Source organism: Macaca nemestrina, chromosome 10 (assembly GCF_043159975.1).
Source record: "Macaca nemestrina isolate mMacNem1 chromosome 10, mMacNem.hap1, whole genome shotgun sequence".
Lineage (NCBI taxonomy): Eukaryota > Metazoa > Chordata > Mammalia > Primates > Cercopithecidae > Macaca > Macaca nemestrina.
The window spans coordinates 77,951,051-77,970,688 of NC_092134.1; the positions used below are offsets into that span (position 1 = coordinate 77,951,051).

General features: G+C 35.7%; 1 protein-coding gene across 2 annotated transcripts in view; it reads right to left on the reverse strand.

Moving 5' to 3' along the window:
• LOC105474189 (olfactory receptor 6C4) overlaps nucleotides 1–18,361 on the reverse strand; it is a 74,585-nt gene extending 56,224 nt beyond the window's left edge. Inside the window, exons 1-2 of one of the 2 annotated variants that reach the window (XR_011608557.1) lie at nucleotides 18,324–18,361; nucleotides 18,135–18,175 (exon numbers count right to left, since the gene is read on the reverse strand). The gene's annotated coding sequence lies outside the window, so the exon portion shown is untranslated. The remainder of the gene's footprint in view (nucleotides 1–18,134; nucleotides 18,176–18,323) is intronic. The other variant, XM_011728678.2, reaches the window with a different exon arrangement.
• Between the last annotated feature and the right edge of the window lie 1,277 nt (nucleotides 18,362–19,638).

A 19,638-nucleotide genomic window follows, 5' to 3' on the forward strand; every position in this document is an offset into this window, starting at 1 on the left:
GAGACCCTGGCAAACCACTGGTGTAGGTCCAAGAGTCCAAAAGCTGAAGAGCTTGGAGTCTGATGCTCAAAGGCAGGAAGCATCCAGCACTGGAGAAAGATGGAAGCCAGAAGTCTTTTACCAGTTTAGTCCTTTCAAATTACTGTGCCTACTTTTAAGAGGTGCTGGCAGCTGATTAGATGGTACCCACCCAGATAGATGGTGTGTCTGCCTCTCCTAGATCACTGACTGAAATGTTAATCTCCTTTGGCATCACCCTCACAGACACACACAGGAACAATACTTTGTGTCTTTCAATCCAATCAAGTTGACATTCAATATTAACCATCACACTACTCCCCCACTTCTGTGTCTCCAGTGTCCATTATACCACTCTGTATGTCTTTGCACATTTATAACTTATCTCCTACTTATAAATTAGAGCATGTTGTATTTGGTTTTTCATTCTTGGATTACTTCATTTAGAATAATGACTTTAGTTCCACCCAAGTTTCTGCAAAAGACATTATTTCATTATTTTTTATGGCTGAGTAGTATTCCATGGTGTACATATATCATATTTTCTTTATTGACTCATTGGTTGATGGAGACTTAGGTTGGTTCCATATGTTTCCAATTGTGAATTGTGCTGCAATGAACATGTGTGTGCAGATGTCTTTGTTAATATAGTGGCTTCTTTTCCTTTGGGTAGATACCCACTAGTGGAATTGCTGCATTGAGTGGTATATCTACTTTTAGTTCTGTGAGAAATCTCCATGCTGTTTTCCATAGAGGTTGTATTTATTTGCATTCTCACCAGCAGTGTGTAGATGTTCCCTTTTCACCACATCCATGCCAACATCTATTGTTTTTTGACCTTTTAATAATGGCCATTCTGGGGGTGGAGAGTCGGTAAGGTGGTATCTTATTGTGGTTTTAACTTGCATTTTCTTGATGATTAGTGATGTTGAGCATTTTTTCATATAAGTTTTGGCCATTTGTATATCTTTTTTTTTTGAGAAATATCTGTTCATATCATTTGCCCACTTTTTAATGGAATTATTATTATATATTTATTTATTTATTTATTTATTTGCAGAGCTAGCTGAGGTTTTATTTTGTTTAAAAAAAAAAAGAATTGTTTTGTAGCTGGAGGTATGGGCAAAGGGGGTCCCCCAGGCAGTAAACTTGCCCTCGTGGGTGAGCTGAGGGCTAGGGCTGAGGCTCAGGGTGGGTCTCCCTATCCCTGTGCTCCTCTGCACAGCAGCCTCCCCTCACAGACTCTGGTGCACCTGCAGGAGGGGCAGGCTGGGAGGGGCTACCATGGCTATTCACTTGGGCAGCAGGTCAGAGGACTTGGACACCAGCTTTCCATCACAGGTCTCGATCTTCTTCACAACAACGGCCCTGGGGAGCTGGTGCAGCTGAACGAGCTGAAGCCCAGGCCATAGCTGAGGCCGGGGCTTGTGAGGCCCCCATAAGCCAAGCTCAGACCATCTGCATAGCCACTAGTACTAATGGTCTTTGTATAGACACTCATGTTCTGCATTCCAGACTCCAGCCGGCTCTCTTCGCCTGCCGGCAGCTTCTTGTAGGTGGCGATCTCGATGTCCAGGGCCAGCTTGACTTTCATCAGCTCCTGGTACTCACAGAGCTACTGTGGCATGTGCTGCTTAGCTCACTGCAGGGCGGCCTCCTGCTCGGACAGCTTGGTGTTGGCATCCCTGACGGCCAGCTCCAGCTCCCTGCGCTGCTCAGCATCTGTGATGGTGGCCTCCAGGGAAGCCCTCTGGCCTTTCATTAGGTGCATACTTTGCGAATATTTTCTCCCATTCTGCAGGTTGTCTGTTTACTCTGCTGATTATACACCAACCTTCTTAAATCTATACATTTACTTATTTCCCAAGATATGGAAAGTTTCTAGCCATAGTTTACTTAAACAATTTTTTTTGCCCCATTTTCTCTTTTATCTCCTTCTGGGATTCAAATTACACTTAGGCTAGACTTTGACATTGCATCTAAATCCAAGAATATCTGTAATTTAAAAAAAATCAATTTCCCTCTAAGGATTAGATAATTTTTATTCTTCTAATTTCAAGATCATTGCCTTTTTCTTCTGTAATCTCTTTTCTGTTAATAAGCCGAAAGAGTTAATTTTATAGATATATATTGTATCTTTCATTTCTAATACTTTCATTAAAATTTTTATCTTCTGAGATTTCTTAATATTTTATTTATTTTGAGTATCTTATTGTATCTCACAAAGTGTAATTGTATAGACTGATTTAAACTTCTCCTACTATACCAATATCTTGGTCATCTTTGACTTGGTACCTACCAGTTGTCCTTTCAGTAAGTGCTTGCCTTTTGGATGGTCTACATTTCACTGGTTCTTTGCATATCCAGTAATTTTGGATTAGATCTTGTACATTGTGAATATTACATTGCTTAAACTCTGGGTTATGTTATATTCTTCTGGGAGATGTAAACTATTTTTTTTTTTTAGCCAGTAATCAACCCTGTTAGTCTCAGACTACAAACTCAGTATTGCTTTCTGCAGTGTTGGCTCAAGTATCAGCTGATTATTTTAAGCTTTGCTAAGGCTATTTTTGTTATGAACCATGGCTATGTGTTTCAGAGTTAAGCCTGGAATTTGTTCACACCTGTATACATTAAGGGATCCTTCAGAAAGGCTGTACCATGTATATTTTACACATGGATGTATAAAATGCTTCTGCATATGTGCTTGATTTAAAGTAAGAAAAAAAAGTAAAGTCATCTATGTATTCAGAATTGTCATTTGGAGTTCAGGAATAAGAATAACCAAAAGTTAGCTTCAGAGCAGTGATACTAAGAGGCATGATGATAAGAGAGTTTATCTGAGGAAAGAATATTAAAAAATAATTTGATGGTGCCTGAGGAAAACTATAGAAACAGCCTCATTTAAGGTATACATGAATGAAGATGGTTAGGAAGAAACCTAAATAGAAGGAGAGAAATCAGGAACATGTGGTATTATGAGAACCACAGAAGGTGAGCACTTCATGAATGCATGTTAACAACGTCAATTCCCACCTGAATATGAGTTATAGCTGAGACCTTGCGATGAATTAACTGCAATAGCTTGGGGGAAAATCCATTATTAATCTTTATGATTCTTTTTTTTTTTTAAAACTGTATGTTGTAAAATGTGTTTTCCATGCACTATAAGGTTTGTGGATAATTAAATAAGAGAGTAAATCATACCATGAACCCACAAAAAGTGAGGAATTAGTTAATTTGATCTCCATAGTGTGTTTCTATATATTTTATAGCTGTAACCTATAATCTACTCTTGTTCTAAGCTTTCAGAAGTGTGTCTGAGTATACCCTCCTAGGTAATGACACTCATATCAACGTTATAAAAATCAGTCTGGCTGAGCGCATAATTGAGGGTTAAGAATGAGTTAGTAGCAAGCCTACTGTTTATTTTATACCTTTCCTAGGGATGTCTGAGAAAGAAAGGAAAACATGACCCCATGAAATTCCTTTTACTAGGTATTTAATTAATAACAGACCTCCTGAGGAACATACTTAGCCAAGAGATCTTTTCAATGAGGTGTTTCTAACAGGATTATACAGTTTTTCAATGTTGGTTATTGTTAATAAACCTGGAATTTTGGACTTAAGGGTCATGGGGCTTACTGGGAAATGATTTGTAAGTGATGTAACTAATAGTGCATAAATATGAGATGCTTTATTGGCTCCTTTTTTTCAAACAATGCTCCAAATGCATCACTGAAATCTTTAATGTCAGATCCAAATCATATCAAATTCTTCATAGGAATATATGGACATTTTATGAAAGCTGCACCTGTGAATCCCGAGCCTTTTCAAAGGAAAATGCTTGACCTATAGCTTGCTATCACCAGTGTCTTTGGAAACAATGAACAAAGGTTACAATTCATGTTGAATCTGATTTAACAATGCAACATTTCTGGTATGTAAGATTTCTTTTATGATCAGAATGGTGATTTAGATCCATGAATCATAACAGCTAATGAGGTTTTGGCAAGGGTTGAAGAGCAGAGAGACAGAAGGAGGATGGAAAAATGTAATGAATATTTAATGCCATGATGGCTAACAAATCATCGTTGGTATGAAGTGATGAAAATCTTTAGGAGACTGAGGTTGCAAGTTTTACCGATGGAAATTGGATTAAATAGAGGCCCAGAGGAAATAGGTAAGTAGAAAAACAGATAATACAATGCATAATGCAAATTAGAGGAATATTCTATTCTTTTATCTGAAGGAAGAAACTTGAGTTATAGGAGAAAACGAAAGGCTTTCTTGTTGGAAAGCCTTCACATGCTCGTCTGGCCACCTGGGAAGAAATTCTATCACTCTCAACTCAGATGAACTCAGCTGAGACCACTGATTAACCTGAATGACTGGACAAATAGAGGCAAAGATAATGCTGTCAAAGAACTAGAATATTTTATGAGGAAACAGCAGCAAGAACCTACTGAATCCTTAACTGGTGTTATTATTGTTTATTCTTAAAATGAATAGTAAGGGAGCACTTCATTAATAGTAGGTACTGCTGAATAGAAGGAATAATTTAGACTGATGACCTAAGTGACTTTAAACTCTTGTGAGGGGATATGGCCAGAGTGATAACAGTGACCAGTGACCTTATTCCAGTGGGTAAAGGTAGAGGTTATGCAGACTCACCCTGAGAGAGATATGTTTCCATCCCCTTCTTGACCCATAATTGAAATATTCCTTCTTATATGGAGATATCTCACTAATCAGGCAACTCTAGAAAGAACTTATGATGTCAAGAAAGGCAGACTTAAGTTAATATTGTTAATGCACACCATTAAGGATACTGTAATGGATGAGGCCAACTCTGGACACCCTTCATCACTTTATTCTCAGAAGGTCAAAAAGATATTTAGGAGGCTGTATGTGAATGGTTAATTTAGTTATCATGCATGGGGTTACATGATGAAAAAATTATGTTATGTAAAAGAGAGGTCAGTCAAGGGAAGAAATGAAAAGATGCGGCTGTAAGTTATAATTAAATAACTGAGTTGTTCGGACAATTTTTGGGAGAACAATATTGTAAAAAGAACAATTGATAGGATGCCACCAAAGCGTTAATAGTAAAAAATCAATTTTAGTGTCTTAGAAAGCCCCTTTAGCCTACAGGCTCACTCAAATTTGTTCAATTTATCCCAGCCTGTTAGAATCCATATCTACCAGAGGATGGTGATCTAGCGTGACACATTTTTGAACAGGATGTTAAATTTACTCCCTCAGTTAAACTATGGAATCTGACAGAGATGGACTGAGGGACCAACATCTATATGCCCAAACCTTTGTAGGGTATCTTGTAACTATTCAGAAAAAGTTATGTGTTTTACTGCTACCAATGCATAAAAAGGGAAAAGTAAAGAGATTATGTAAACATATATCCCATAATGCCTTTAATGCAATGGGCTTATAAAAAATTGGAAAGGGCAGTTATTCGAAAGCAGTGGTTGATAAATATTGAAAAGCTAGAATTTTATTTAAATAATTACTTCCCACAGTGCTTACAAGTGGAAGTAAGACAGACACCTTACTGGAAAGGTTTATAGAACAGGAGATGTGAACGAAGGTTGGGTGGTTTTATAACTTCACAACTTTGTATATATTACTTTTAGTTCTGCTTTTTCTTTTCAAATGGTGGTCCTGGGCCAGTTTTGAATTCACGGGTGCCTGGGCAGAGGGACACCAATAGTTAAGGCTTAATATCCATACCATTACATTTAGCTGCATGTATTTCTAGTGATACTTTAAGGTCAGTTGTAATTTCACTCATGTAGCCAATTTAGAGCTAACTGTCAATGTGGCCCCCTTACTAAATGGCAGGGGCAGGTTAGTGATAGTTTATATGTCATATCTGGAGACAGCTACTTGGAGGGAGAGCAGAAGAGAAGCATTACCAGCCTTCTGTGACTCCCTGTCCTTTAGGTGAAAACTATTGCTGAGATAGAAAAACCAGACCACAGGCATAAGTATTATCGAAACAGGTAATAAATGAAAACTGGTGGAGGTCATGGCAACTGAGGAGAACACTCATAAGTAGTTCACAACGACAGAGTAAAATTTCCATGAAAGCATCTCAGAACAAGAGCATAACTTACATCTGGTGCTGAGTAATGACCAAAGCAGGCCTAAAAATTCCACTGAAAATTTGGAGAAAAGAAGTAATGCAGTAATCCTCTGCCCTGAACCTCACTGTTACCTGGCCAGAGGCATTATTATATTCACTTCATGGTTCAATTGGCTCTATCTGTCATTCTAGTTGTTTGTCAGATGATTTCTTAGGATTAATATTAATGGATTACTTAAAGCAGGGACTTCCTTTTGTGGTTGAAAAAGAAAATGATGTCGTGTTGAAAAGACATGTGTCTGCATATGATTGGAAAGCGTTGTCTGCTATCAAATATGAATATGAATGAAATAATTTTAAGCAAAACAAAGGAACCTGGTCAGACTGAAGAGAAATGAATTTGGGTGTGGTTATACAGATCAGTAACAATAATCACCCTCTTGGGATATGCAATGGCCTTATATGAGCAGCATTATGGCATCCACGGACTGAGTTTTGTATAGGAAGATAATATAATTGATTCACAGTTTCCTAGAGTGCACAAGACTTACAAATGCACATAATATATCTCTCAGTTGTACTCATTTTACTATCCAGTTGGGAGCAACATGTGTAATAGCTTGATCAGCAGTCTCTACTTTGCCGTATATTCTTTGTAAATATTAGGAGCAAGTCTTGCAGTACCAAGTCAGGTGAAAATAACATTTTTGTGGGCTCATTATCATAAGAACAAAGACTTGCCAAATCAAACAGAAACATTAAGGAAGCTCTCTTCTAGGAGACTCTGGATATCAACTTGGGAGGAAAATGAAACTACTTGTAACTGGCTGATCAAATAATAGCACAATGAAACACCATATTTATCAAGTAAGCTTGGAGAAACCTTATATCCTCACCCAGGAAGGACTGTGAATCTTCTTGTCATTTAGAATCTGATAGTTAAGTTTGTGGTCACAAGTACCACCAGCCTAGGAAGGAGATGGGGATGGTGCATTTGTGTTCATATAAGTCTAAATTGTAGTAGAACATGACTGGAAAATAAAGGAGAAATAATGTATTCTTCCCATTGGGAGGGTAGATGGGGTATTGTTACAGATTGAAATCAGTTTCTGTAAAGGCCTATAATGATATCTGGGACAAACCAGAAAAAAACCCAAGATTTACTGAAAAATGTCCTAGTTACTGGGAATATGTTATATAAAACAAAAGGTCATTAAGGTAAATAATAAAGAAGGATACCATACTTGTAATTGATGTATGATGTATCAAACATTAGTGTCTTTACCATAGCTGCCAGATGTAACAAATTCTTAGTAAAGTTATTGATAGAATTAAATGAAAATCAGACCTGTGCAGATGATGTATATTTTAAAACCCTAAATTATGTAAACCTTTGGGAACAGATTGGCCAGAAAAAGCTGTAAATGAAGCTGTAGGAAAATTACATACACCATTAAACACCTCCATCAACACCTGAAGGATTAAAAAATTCTCCATACCATGACTTTAGAGAGAGCAAGTCATTTCAGTTCTTAAGGTCTCTTTACCCAAAGAGTAAATTTAAGTATTTTTGTCAAATTCCAAGTGGCTCTTTTTTATTTTTAATTTATTCATATTTCAAAAGTGGAATATCTTGTGGGGTTAGTTAATGGATATAAGAAATAATTCTGTAATGTCTGATATATGGTTTTATATTCCTTGGACCAGACTATTTTATTAATATACAGCCCAGTAAAAAATGAGTTAAAATTATTTTCCATCTCCTTATGCAGATATGCAGATTTTTTTCTAGTTTGGGTTTTCCTTGGGCTTATAGGCATTTTATGGTCTAGGCTTTATGCTAGCGTTATGTGTTCAGATTCTTCACCTGAGACCTCCTATCTCCATGCAGATGTTCAAACCTAAGCTTCCTAGTTTCATAGTTTGACAATCTCCTCACCCTTCCCCTCTATACTGTGTCTCTACTCACTCTCTTGATCTGTTTCAGGCAACTTGGGATTTGCTTTTATTTTCTGAGTACAGTAATGCACTTAAATGTGTGTGTGTGTATGTGTGTATGTATACATATATCTCCATATATCCAAATGGACATATGCATGTTTGTAAGTATATGTATATATTTGTATCTTTATTTATAACTTCTAGATGATTCTAAACAATATCTTGTAACCTATCTTCATCCACCGTAGTTGTAAAATAAAGTGCTATATTTATAATTTTGCTATTGTATTATATATTTTTCATCCTGCTAATTATTTTTAGCCTTAAAATCTTCTTAATATTTCAAAATAAAAATCATTGCTTAGTGCATTGGTTTGGAAGAGACTACTGTGATAATTGCTTCTTCATTTTCCTGTGAGTTTACACATATAATTTTTCTTACTCTTCAAAATATATTATGTGGCTTTTGTTCATCACAGATTGAGTTTTTAGGAAATTGATTTTCATCATCTTTTAATATATGCTAATTATGTAGGATAACATATTAAAGAGGGCATGGATGTATAATTGTAGATGCATTCTTCTCATGAATGGCTGATGATCTCTGCCACCTACAATCTGTGACTTCAGAGGCTACCCTGCAAATTAGCATCTACAGGCAAAACAGAAAAGAACATGAAAATTTCCTCAAATTGAACTTTGAAAACTTGTGATTTGATTCCAATAAGTTTTATGTGCTAGAAATCCCAGACAAATTTTCTTTCTAGGCATATTATTAAATTTTCTCGTTTCTTTACCTTCTTTTCTTTTTGTAAATAAATGGGGGCCAATTTATGCCTATCTGAAACAAAATCCTAGCTAGAAAAGAAAAGATATAAAATGATTTATGCATAGAATTGAATCTCTTTAACTGAGAAGTCATACTTTTTTTTCTTAAAGTCTTTTTAGTCTTATTTATTCATTTTAATTCTTATTGTTCAGGATTTGGAAACATTGGATCTTCTGAATTTATTATACTACGGTTTTCTGCATCCTGTTTAATCCGTTTAATTTCTGCTCTCACATATGCCAGCTTTAGCTCAGGCTCATGCCTATTCTTCAGTATCTTTCCAAAAAGTAGCAAATAATACCCCCCCTCCACACTACTGGCTTTATCTAACTACTTCCCATGAGCTATTATCTTAGCAGACTCTTAGTCTGCCTTCCAAATTCAGGTAACTACCTACCTTACTACATGTTTTCCCAGGACATTACAATAATTTTCATGTTTCTAGTCTTTTGTCAGTTTCCTCACTGCTTGCAAATGCCATATATGTTAAGTTTTTGTTATAATAGCTGACAAATTTAAGATATATCCCATGGACAATAGCTCAAACAGAGCTGAAATTTATTTCTTGCAGAAATGGTTTACGGAGATTTCAGTTTGGTGGTGACCGAGGAGGTCTCTTTATAGGTCTTTTCACAAGCAGGCTTTCTCAAGCTCACTCATCATTAACATGAAGCTTACAAAGTCATTTTAGCTTGGGTATCTGGCCGGTAGGTGGAGAAAAGTGAGAGGGTGTCACATGTTGGGTATTTTTATAGGCCACTTTTAGAAATGCTGCATATTATTTCTACATCCACTCTATTATTTATAACTTAAAATAAATAGCCATATCTATTAATGTGGGAAAAGATGGTGGAAAAAATGTGATCTACCGTGTTTCCAGGGTTAACAGCTAAATAGCAATTTCAGCTAGATCGTAAAAGTAAGCATCCTGAAGAGAGTTTGGTTTTAATGGGGATAAAGAATGGAATAGTCAGTTCACAGTAAACAAGTTTAAAGAAAAATTGTGAATATCAATATGAATGGAGAATAAATTATATGGTGAAATAGTATCAAAAGCTCCAGATTTTGTGCTCATTCTTCCTTCCTTTTAGCTGGATTTATCAACTCGTTTTTCCCTTTACACCTTTGAGAGAAATGCTATTTTTTTAATTGAGTCATTGAAAGCTTGCTTCACTTGCTTGTTTCTTAGTGTGTAAATAAAGGGATTCAACATTGGTGAAATAGAAGTAATAAGGAGTGAAATCCCTTTATTAATAGCCACCTCATCCTTTGCTGAAGGCTTGACATAAATGAAGATGCAACTACCATAAGTAATGGAAACAACAATCATGTGGGAAGAACAAGTGGAAAAGGCCTTTTTCCTTTGCTGGGAAGAGGGTATTCTCAGAATCGTTTTGATGATATAAATGTAAGAAAGTACTACGCACATGAGGGTGACGATGAATGTCAGCATGGCACACACTATCACCATCTGCTCTATCAACCATGTGTCTGAGCAAGAGATCTTTAGAATAGGAGATGCATCACAGCAAAAATGATCAATAATATTTGAGTCACAGAATTCCAGGCCCAAACCCAAACTAATTGGTGGGAGAATGATGATCAGTGCTGCTACCCAACAGAAAAGGATGACGTTCTTGCAGATTCTGCTGTTCATGATGGTCATGTAATGCAGTGGTTTACAGATGGCCACATAGCGGTCATAGGACATGGTAGCCAGGAGAAAAAACTCTGTTACTGCAAAGAGGTCTGTAAACAACAGTTGACTGGCACAAGCATCATAGGTAATGGACTTGTCCCCAGAGGATATGCTATACAAGAATCTGGGAACACAAGCAGTTGTGAATGAAATTTCTAGGAAGGAGAAATTTTGGAGAAAAAGATACATAGGTGTTTTAAGGTGAGAATCAATCAGTGTGAGGGTGATGATGGTTAGGTTTCCAGATAAACTCAAGGTGTAAGAAAGAAATAGAAAGACAAAAAGCAGAGTTTGTAGCTGAGCGTCATCTGTCAGTCCCAGCAAGATGAAGGTTGTTATTGCTGTTTGATTCTTCATCCTTAATTGTTGTCTCTTGCCCAAGCTGCTGGAAACAGTAAGAAAGGCTTTCTATGAGGAGTTCCAGAGTTCTAGTTAGCTTCTAACCTCAAGAAAAGTGAACTTGAGAGTGATTCCTGTACAACTGACTAGTGGAGAAGCAAACATACAACACATGCTGATGTTTGATCACCTCCTCTTTGTGTCACACAAACTATTTGTCTTTGAATCACATATTTTATACTGCTGCATCTAATGAATATACAATCTAGCTGTAATTGGTATCAGCTCAACATATTATCTTATAAACGTCATTGAAAAAAGTCTCCTTTTAATCAGTTGCTTTTGAATCACAATTCTGCCTTCCCTAACTTCTTATCCGCAGACATGCTTTTGGTAGATAAATCCCCAAATAAGCTAACAATGGTCTTTGTCAAAGAATCCTAATATTCAAGTTCAGATGTGCATTAATTATTAAACTGACAGTGAATACTTACCATGTAGTTGCAGTCCAGCTCCTCTGAGGTGTGTTTGAATCAGTTTTTACTGGATACATTTTCTTTGATATCCATTTAAATGTGTTAAGGTCAAGGTAGAAAATGATTTAAATGTGTTTTATATTTGTATATTTTTCTTTGGCTATATTTTCCTCCTAAGGTTAGAATAAAATGTCAATGTTGTATATTTTTATGCTTTCTGGGATATCCTCACACTACAAAGAATTTCTCCCCTGTTTATAAGAGGAAGTCTGGAATTGTATGATCTGGTTAATTACTTTCCTTTTAGATTTCTTTAACAGTGAAAACCTATTGCCCTCTTTAACGAGCTGCTATAGTTCCATATTCTCTAGATCTTGAGGATTCTCCTCCTTTTTTCAACCAAAGGGTTATCAATAAGAGCAGATTTTTAGTATTACAATTCTTTTTTTAAAAAATTATACTTTAAGTTCTCGAGTACATAAGCAGAATGTGCAGTTTTGTTACATAGGTATACACGTGCCATGGTGGTTTGCTGCACCCATCAACCTGTCACCTATGTTAGGTATTTCTCCTAATGCTGTCCCTCCCCTAGACCTCCACCCCCAACAGGCCCCAGTGTATGATGTTCCCATCCCTGTGTCCATGTGTTCTCATTGTTCAACTCTCACTTATGAATGAGAACGTGTGGTGTTAGATTTTCTCTTCTTCTGTTAGTTTGCTGAGAATGATGGTTTCCAGTTTCATCCATGTCCCTGCAAAGGACATGAACTCATCTTTTTTTTATGACTGCATAATATTCCATGGTGTATATGTGCCACGTTTCCTTTATCCATTCTATCATTGATGGGCATTTGGGTTGGTTCCAGGTCTTTGCTATTGTGAATAGTGCCGCAATAAACATGAATTTCCCGTGTTTCTTTTAAACGCATCTGGCAGTGGCATATTTCAACTTCTTGTATGAATTCTATAGTGATAGTTTTGATTTAGAGTTTATTACATGGAATGTTAGGAGTATGTTTATAGACCTGAAGAGCCACATCCCTGAATTTTTCTGGTTTTGATCAGCCTTGTGTCAGTTTGAAATACATTCTGTCACCTTACTATAAATGACAATAACATTTTGTAATATCATGTTCAAAAAGCTAAGCTATTTCTTAAACATACTTCCACTTTTTACTTCCTTTTAAATTTCATCTACTTGATAATTGCCTCCACTTTTCTGTTTCCCACTTAAACATCAACTCATTTGATTTTAGGACCATTGAAACTACTCTGGGCAAGGTCATCAATAGCCTCCACTTGCTTCATTAATTAAGCACAATTTAGTGTTCACTTAACTCAAACTCTCTGTTGCATGTAAGACTGTGAACTGTAAACTTCATGAAAGATTTTATAGTTTAATTTCCAGTATCTCACATTTTCTTTCTTTCTTTTTTTTTTTTTAAGACTTAAAAAGGCGTAAGCCCCCAGGCCTCAGTCTTTCTCATCTTTAATATGATAAAATTATATTAGATGATCTCTAAGAATCATCCCAGCTCTAATATTCTAAATTTATGATTTATTTACCGGGGTGGTAATAAATTTTCATCTTAAATAAGGCACCATTTGGATGTTGAAAGGTTAAACTCTGCTTTTGAAAATGTTCCTTTTTTTTTTTTTTTAACTTTTAAGTTCAGGGGTACATGTGCAGGTTTGTTATATGTGTAAGCTTATGTCATGGGGGTTTGTCATACAGATTATTTCATCACCTGGGTATTAAGCCTAATACCCATTAGTTATTTTTCCTGATCCTCTCCCTCCTCCAACTCTCCACCGTCTGATAAGTCCTCAGTGTGTGTTATTCCCCTCTACATGTTCATGTGTTCTGATCATTTAACTCCCATTTGTAAGTGAGAACATGCAGTATTTTGTTTTCGGTTTCTGTGTTAGTTTGCTTAGGATAATGGCCTCAAGCTGCATCCTTGTTCCTGCAAAGGACATGATCTTGTTCTTTTTATGGTGGCAGAGTATTGTATGGTACGTATGTACCACATTTGCTTTATCCAGTCTACCACTGACTGGCATTTAAGTTGATTCCATGTCTTTGATATTGTGAATTGGGCTGCTCCTAAATTTTTTCTTAACACTATGCTCTTTTCTATTCTCCTTTGTGGCTTATTTTTCTTGAACAATCTCTATAGTTGTTGGTGCACCTGAAATCTCTTTTCTAGGCCGTCCTTTCGTTCACTCAGCTCTCCAACTCTAGGAAATTATTATGAATGGTGACTAGTAATAGGTCGATGATTCTCACATTTATATCTGTAGGAAAATGTATCTTATAGTTTCCTGACTTCAACAGTAAACTTATTTTTGGTCATTTAGATCATACTTAGGAGGTCTGAATTAGGTTTTTCCTTTTCCTTTTTGAATGTCCTTGAACAATTTGCTTAATTTCTTTATCCTGTGTTTTTTCTCATGTACCAAATTCAGGTAAAAATCATATGTGCATTTTTTGCTACACTGGTAAGTTTAGATAACAGAGATAAAATATCTCTACTACTTACTATATTAAGCATTTTTATTTTCTCTTATTATCTTCTATTGAGAGTCTTCTAAATGTGCACATTTCAAGATTTTAAATGAGGCACTCATTATTATGTTTCTTTTACGGTTTATACTAAATCTCTCAAAAGGACATGTTTGCTTCTTTTTTCCCCCATTTTTAGTTGATCACCAGGTCCTGTCATTTCTGTATTCTTAATATTTTGTTAATTTGTTTCCTTCATTTGCTTACTCATGACACTGGCTTCACTGTGGTGTTTTTAACTCATAGCTGAAATGCCACAAATGCACGTTAACATTTGCTGACATTTTTGCATGTCTCATTCAATCTTTTAAAATCAGTGGAATCAAAATTATTTTTCCAAAGCCCTGATAAGACTAATCTTCCCCTGTGTATCATGGAAAAAGTTTGGATCCACTGTTAACTAACATTCTTTCCATACTCTGCATTTCCTTGAAATCTTTGGTTCACTTTGTATTCACTCATATGTTAATTTGTCTTGGCTCTAGGGAAGAAGTGTGGAGAGGAGAAGAAAGAGCACATTTATTGTTTGGAGTTTCAAATGCATCAAGTGTTGTGATTAATAAAACATTTTCAGGTAATAATATCTTTATGCAGGAGAATAAATAATGACAAAGCTTCTCATCCTTACATAATTTATAAAATCTCTTTAGCAGAGGATAGAAGAGCTAGAGAATAGTTTAGAGAGTTTGGTGACTCTGAATGAGGTCTCTCACTGACCCTCTGTCACCTTCCACTAATATGAGACCAGAAGAGTAGAGGGAAGGAAAAAGGAGACATATTTATGTAATTCCTTTTCCTTGTAGATATCTAAGGGGAATAACAGTAGGAAATAATTAACTGCTTCTTGAATATAGACTAAAAGGGCTTTAGGAAGTCATATACAGTTTTCTCATTTTCAAGATCATACAGCATTAGCAGAAGGACGTTCTTATGCCTAGCAGTGACATGAAAGTAAAGAAGAACTTTAGATATTTCACAAGTTTTCTTGTATTGTAGTTTGCCACAGGAATAATAAAAGTGTTTTAAACCTAACATAGAGAACAACAATACTTGACGAGTATTATAGGCCAGGGGAAAAAGAGATCCCACAGCAGTGATGCGCATGAGCAGGTGTCTGAGAACCAGAAGAGTTGATGGATGTTCCTGTCAATGTCAGTCCTGATGAAAACTGACATTTCTGTACATTTTAACACACTGGAACTATGTAACTGTACCAGGATTAAGAGAAACTTGGGTTGAGGGCAGCAATGCAGATATACAGATATAATCCACTAGTATGAGGTGGTGAGGTTTGATAGGGAGGGATGAAATAGATATTAAGTTAAATTTTAAAATAAGTTTTATTTATATTTTCAGAGCTTCTAATTGAAGATTTTGTTAACTGAAACATTAACTTTAATACTATAAATTATTTCCTTTTGCCCTCATCAAAAAACTTAAGCTCCTTAGTTAGCATATGAAGATCTTTCTAAATTTTCAGTATTGATTCATACAGTTTACCTAATTTCTCATCCTGTTGTTTAGTGCAGTTGCTCTGGCTGCTAGCAAGATAACATATTCAACCCAAATGCCCATCAACAATAGACTGGATAAAGAAAATGTGGTACCTATACACCATGGAATACTATGTAGCTGTAAAAAAGAATAAGTTCATGTCCTTTGCAGGGACATGACTGAAGCTGGAAGCCATTATCATCAGCAAACTAATGCAGAAACAGAAAACCAAACACCGCATGTTCTCACTCATAAGTGGGAGCTGAACAATGAAAACACATGGGCACAGGAAGGAGAACAACACGCACAAGGGCCTGTCGGGAGGTGAGGTTGAGGGAGGGAGAGCATAAGGAGAAATAGCTAATGCATGCTGGGCTTAATACCTAGGTGTTGGGTTGATAGGTGCAGCAAACCACCATGGCACACGTTTATCTATATAGCAAACCTGCACATCCTGTACATGTACCCCAGAAAAAAGGAAAATAAAAACCAAAACAACAAAAAATATAGTCTACGGAGTCAGGTAGTTAGTTTCATGTTTCTGGGTTCAATTTGATTCACTTGTCTACTAACTGTAACCACAAGAGCCCGTTCTTCAGATTATCTGTGGAAGTTCCTGTCTCTCTGATCGTGCTAAACCTCCCCATCCCTCTTTCAAGTTTGAGCTTAGGTATCAGTTCCACCAGAAATTCATCTGTAATTATTTTATTTAATTTTTTTACAATAACATTTATAATTCTTCAAGGCGAGGTTAATTTTTCCTCTTACTACTCACATAATAGCTTCTAATTATTCTTGTTAAAGCACAATACTAGATTGTCAAATTATGTTGACAAATTTTATTTTGAACATTGCTGTGTTCCCAGAAACAAGCTTATTTCCAGAAGCATAGTAAGTGCTCTTGAAAAATTTGTGAAAATAAGAAAAGAATGAATGTCATATTTGTCTTGTATACCAAAAACAAAGTATCTTTTAAAAGGTTTAGTAGGCCTTTAGAATGAACTTTAATAATATTTTTTATATGAGTCTAGTAGTAAAAATCCACTGATTTTTGAGGCTGCCTTTAATATTACACAGGTTTGACTCAAACTCTCTGTAATGCTTTCCTGTGGAGTGATGTGAGAGGAAATGTATTTCCTGTGTTTTTCACACAATCTCTGGAAACAGACTGTGGGTGCTCTCAACCTACTTGTCTCTTTTAACTTCAGTTTCCTCAGTAATATCTAGTTATGGAATTATTGTGAGAATTGACTTGAGGTAATCCATGCCAAATGCCTGGCGGATAGTGAGTTAATTACTACCCCTACCTCTTTCTTCTTGGTTTTCTTTTTCCTATTTTTCTTCTTCTTTTTGCTCCAAAACTTGTTTTAATTCTTATGCTAATGCATGACACCACTAATCAATGGTCACTGTGCCTACTCTGCTTTCTCTCATACATTCTTTATAAAGTTTGTGAATTTTGATGCCTCTAATAACTGTTCAATGTTCTGCTAATGAAATGTTAAGGGCAGGGTGCAGGGACTCGAAAATTTAGGACATGACACAATAGGTATTTCACATTTCTTTCTCAATGATAATTAATTAGTTAACTAATTATATGGGCATCTATTTCCTTTTGTAAATAAGGAGCCTATTTTGTAAATAAAGAGTTCTATTTTTTTCCATTCCAAGGTAGAAAAAATCTTCCATGAGAAAATTAATTGGTTTGATACATCGTGGTTTCACTTATTTCCAATAAACTACATCCCGCAAGAAACTTAGAGGTATATTTTCCTTAGGTTGGTGAATTGAGGCATGCTGTTTTTATTAATATGATAACAAATGACAGCATTAGATTACTATAGACAGGAAAATAGAGATGCTTTACAGGCATATCTATAGGAAAAGATCATTAGTCCAGGTTCAGGGGAGAAATAATTAGCTGTTAATTAGTAGCCTTTTAGGTAGAATCACATAGGAATGGAGCTTTCTGAACCAAATTGAGAAACTTCTTAAGCTCTCAGTGCTTACCTGTAGCATTTTGTCCCAAAGCAACATCCAAAATAGCAAAAGTCTCCTCTCTTTCTAATAACTAATAGTTATTTTCTGTGACACCCAAATATTAAATGAATGTTTTGGTAAACCAATTTAATTTAGGTGTGTTTTCAGTTTAGTGTACTTCAGAGAATATTTGCATTATAATTATCTGAGTGATATTAATGAAAGCATTGCAGGTAATTTGGCACTCTAATGAAGGATGTTGTAGTAATATTTTGATTTAAGATGTGTATGGATTGTTGAGAGTGACATTGCGGAGCACTTCACTTCTGTTTGCCCTTCAAATTATCTTGTTTCTGTGAGCACTCATGAATTCATTTAACACATATTTCCTGAGCACCTGTGATATGACTGGTACTACTGCAGATACTGAGGATAAACAGTGAACAGGAGCTCACCTATCTCTTACTCATGCTTGTAATAAATATTTCCGTTAGTCCAATTTCTTCACATTTAATTTTTGTAGAACAAAATGACATCAGAAATGACTATTTTCTTTTCTAGAGATACCCATATTAATTTACTGTCATCTCTGATTTTTAAACAGATAAGTACGACATTTTACAGAGACCAAGGAAATTGAATGTTGGAAGAAGAAAGAAACTGAAGTTACCAAACAAAAACATACTTACTCTTATGGAAAGTAATCATGACTTTAGTTGATGGTGTAATCCTGGTAGGCCCAAAGATACAATTGAAAATATAAGTGGAATCAAATGTGTGCACAAATGCCTCTCTCATGAAGACATACACATCCACAGACAATTTTTTTGCAGTAGTTGGTGCTGTCTGAGTTGACAGCAGACTCTCCTTAAACATACCATTCCACTTGAAGCCTGGGAAACAATTTCTTATATCTCTAAGCTGAAATAAACGGACACGTATTTTAAATGTCTGAGAAATGTGAGGTGATTATCAGATTTAAAAGAGATGATTTCTGTTATCTGTGGGCAAGTATAGATTTTTACCTGTGACTAAAGATGACCGCTTTATTATGTTAGTCTCTTATGTTAGTCTCTTAGCTTCATCTCTGAAGACAAAGAGTCCTTTGTGACCAAATTCAAACATAAGTGACGAACCTAACATTCACTGAATTTTGGCAAAACACCTAACAAAGGTAGCAGTGGGAACAGTGTCCTCGGAGACAGTAAGATGCGTCGATTTGGTTAGACACATTCCAAATGCAAAACAATAGTTGCCTGATGAAAAGACATTTCTGGCTATTCTTCAAACCATAGATAACAAAGTGTTAATAACAGATAACAAAATCACTTTATGCCTAAATTTTTAGTGAAAAAAATGTAAATATACTTGAAAGAAGTCAATTTCTAAGTGAAAAATGTTAAAAATATAAAGTTACATTATTATGTCTCTGCATTGTATTCTTCTTATGTAAAAAGTATATTGTAATTGTAATAAAATAATATATTAAAATTCCCCAATAATTATTTTATAAAAACATCATCTGTTTCCTTAGTATAAATCATCAAGTGTGGAATTTCTGAGGCAAAGTTCACTCACATTTTAGAATTTCAATGTACTACCACATTTTGCTTCCAATGTATAATACCACGTTATACTCACATGATTATATAGGTCTCTAATGCATCATTTTTAAGTTAGTAGGATGTGAAGGAACTTCACCCTATTCTTTGCTTGAGTTCTGGGTCAACTAGAGACAGAAAGTAGGCAAGCGAATGGGTCATTAAAATATCAGTTTTATTATGGAGATAGTGAAAACATGCTTTTGAACATCTAAATGAGAAATCCATAAGTTAATAATATCTACTGGATTGGCAGTGCTGGAAATCCAAATCTATTCCACAACCTAGGGCAAAATGTTTTACCATCTGCAGAAGGACAATATAAAAGGGGCAAGGAACTAGAAAACCTGTATTCTTGTTAAAAACTCACTTAGAACCAATCCAAATGCCCATCAGTTAGACTGGATAAAGAAAATGTGGCACATACATACAATGGAATACTATGCAGCCATAAAAAAGAATGAGTTCATGTCCTTTGCAGGGACATGGATGAAGCTGAAAACCATCATTCTCAACAAACTAACGCAGAAACAGGAAACCAAACACCACATGTTCTCACTCATAAGCGGGACTTGAACAATGGGAACACATA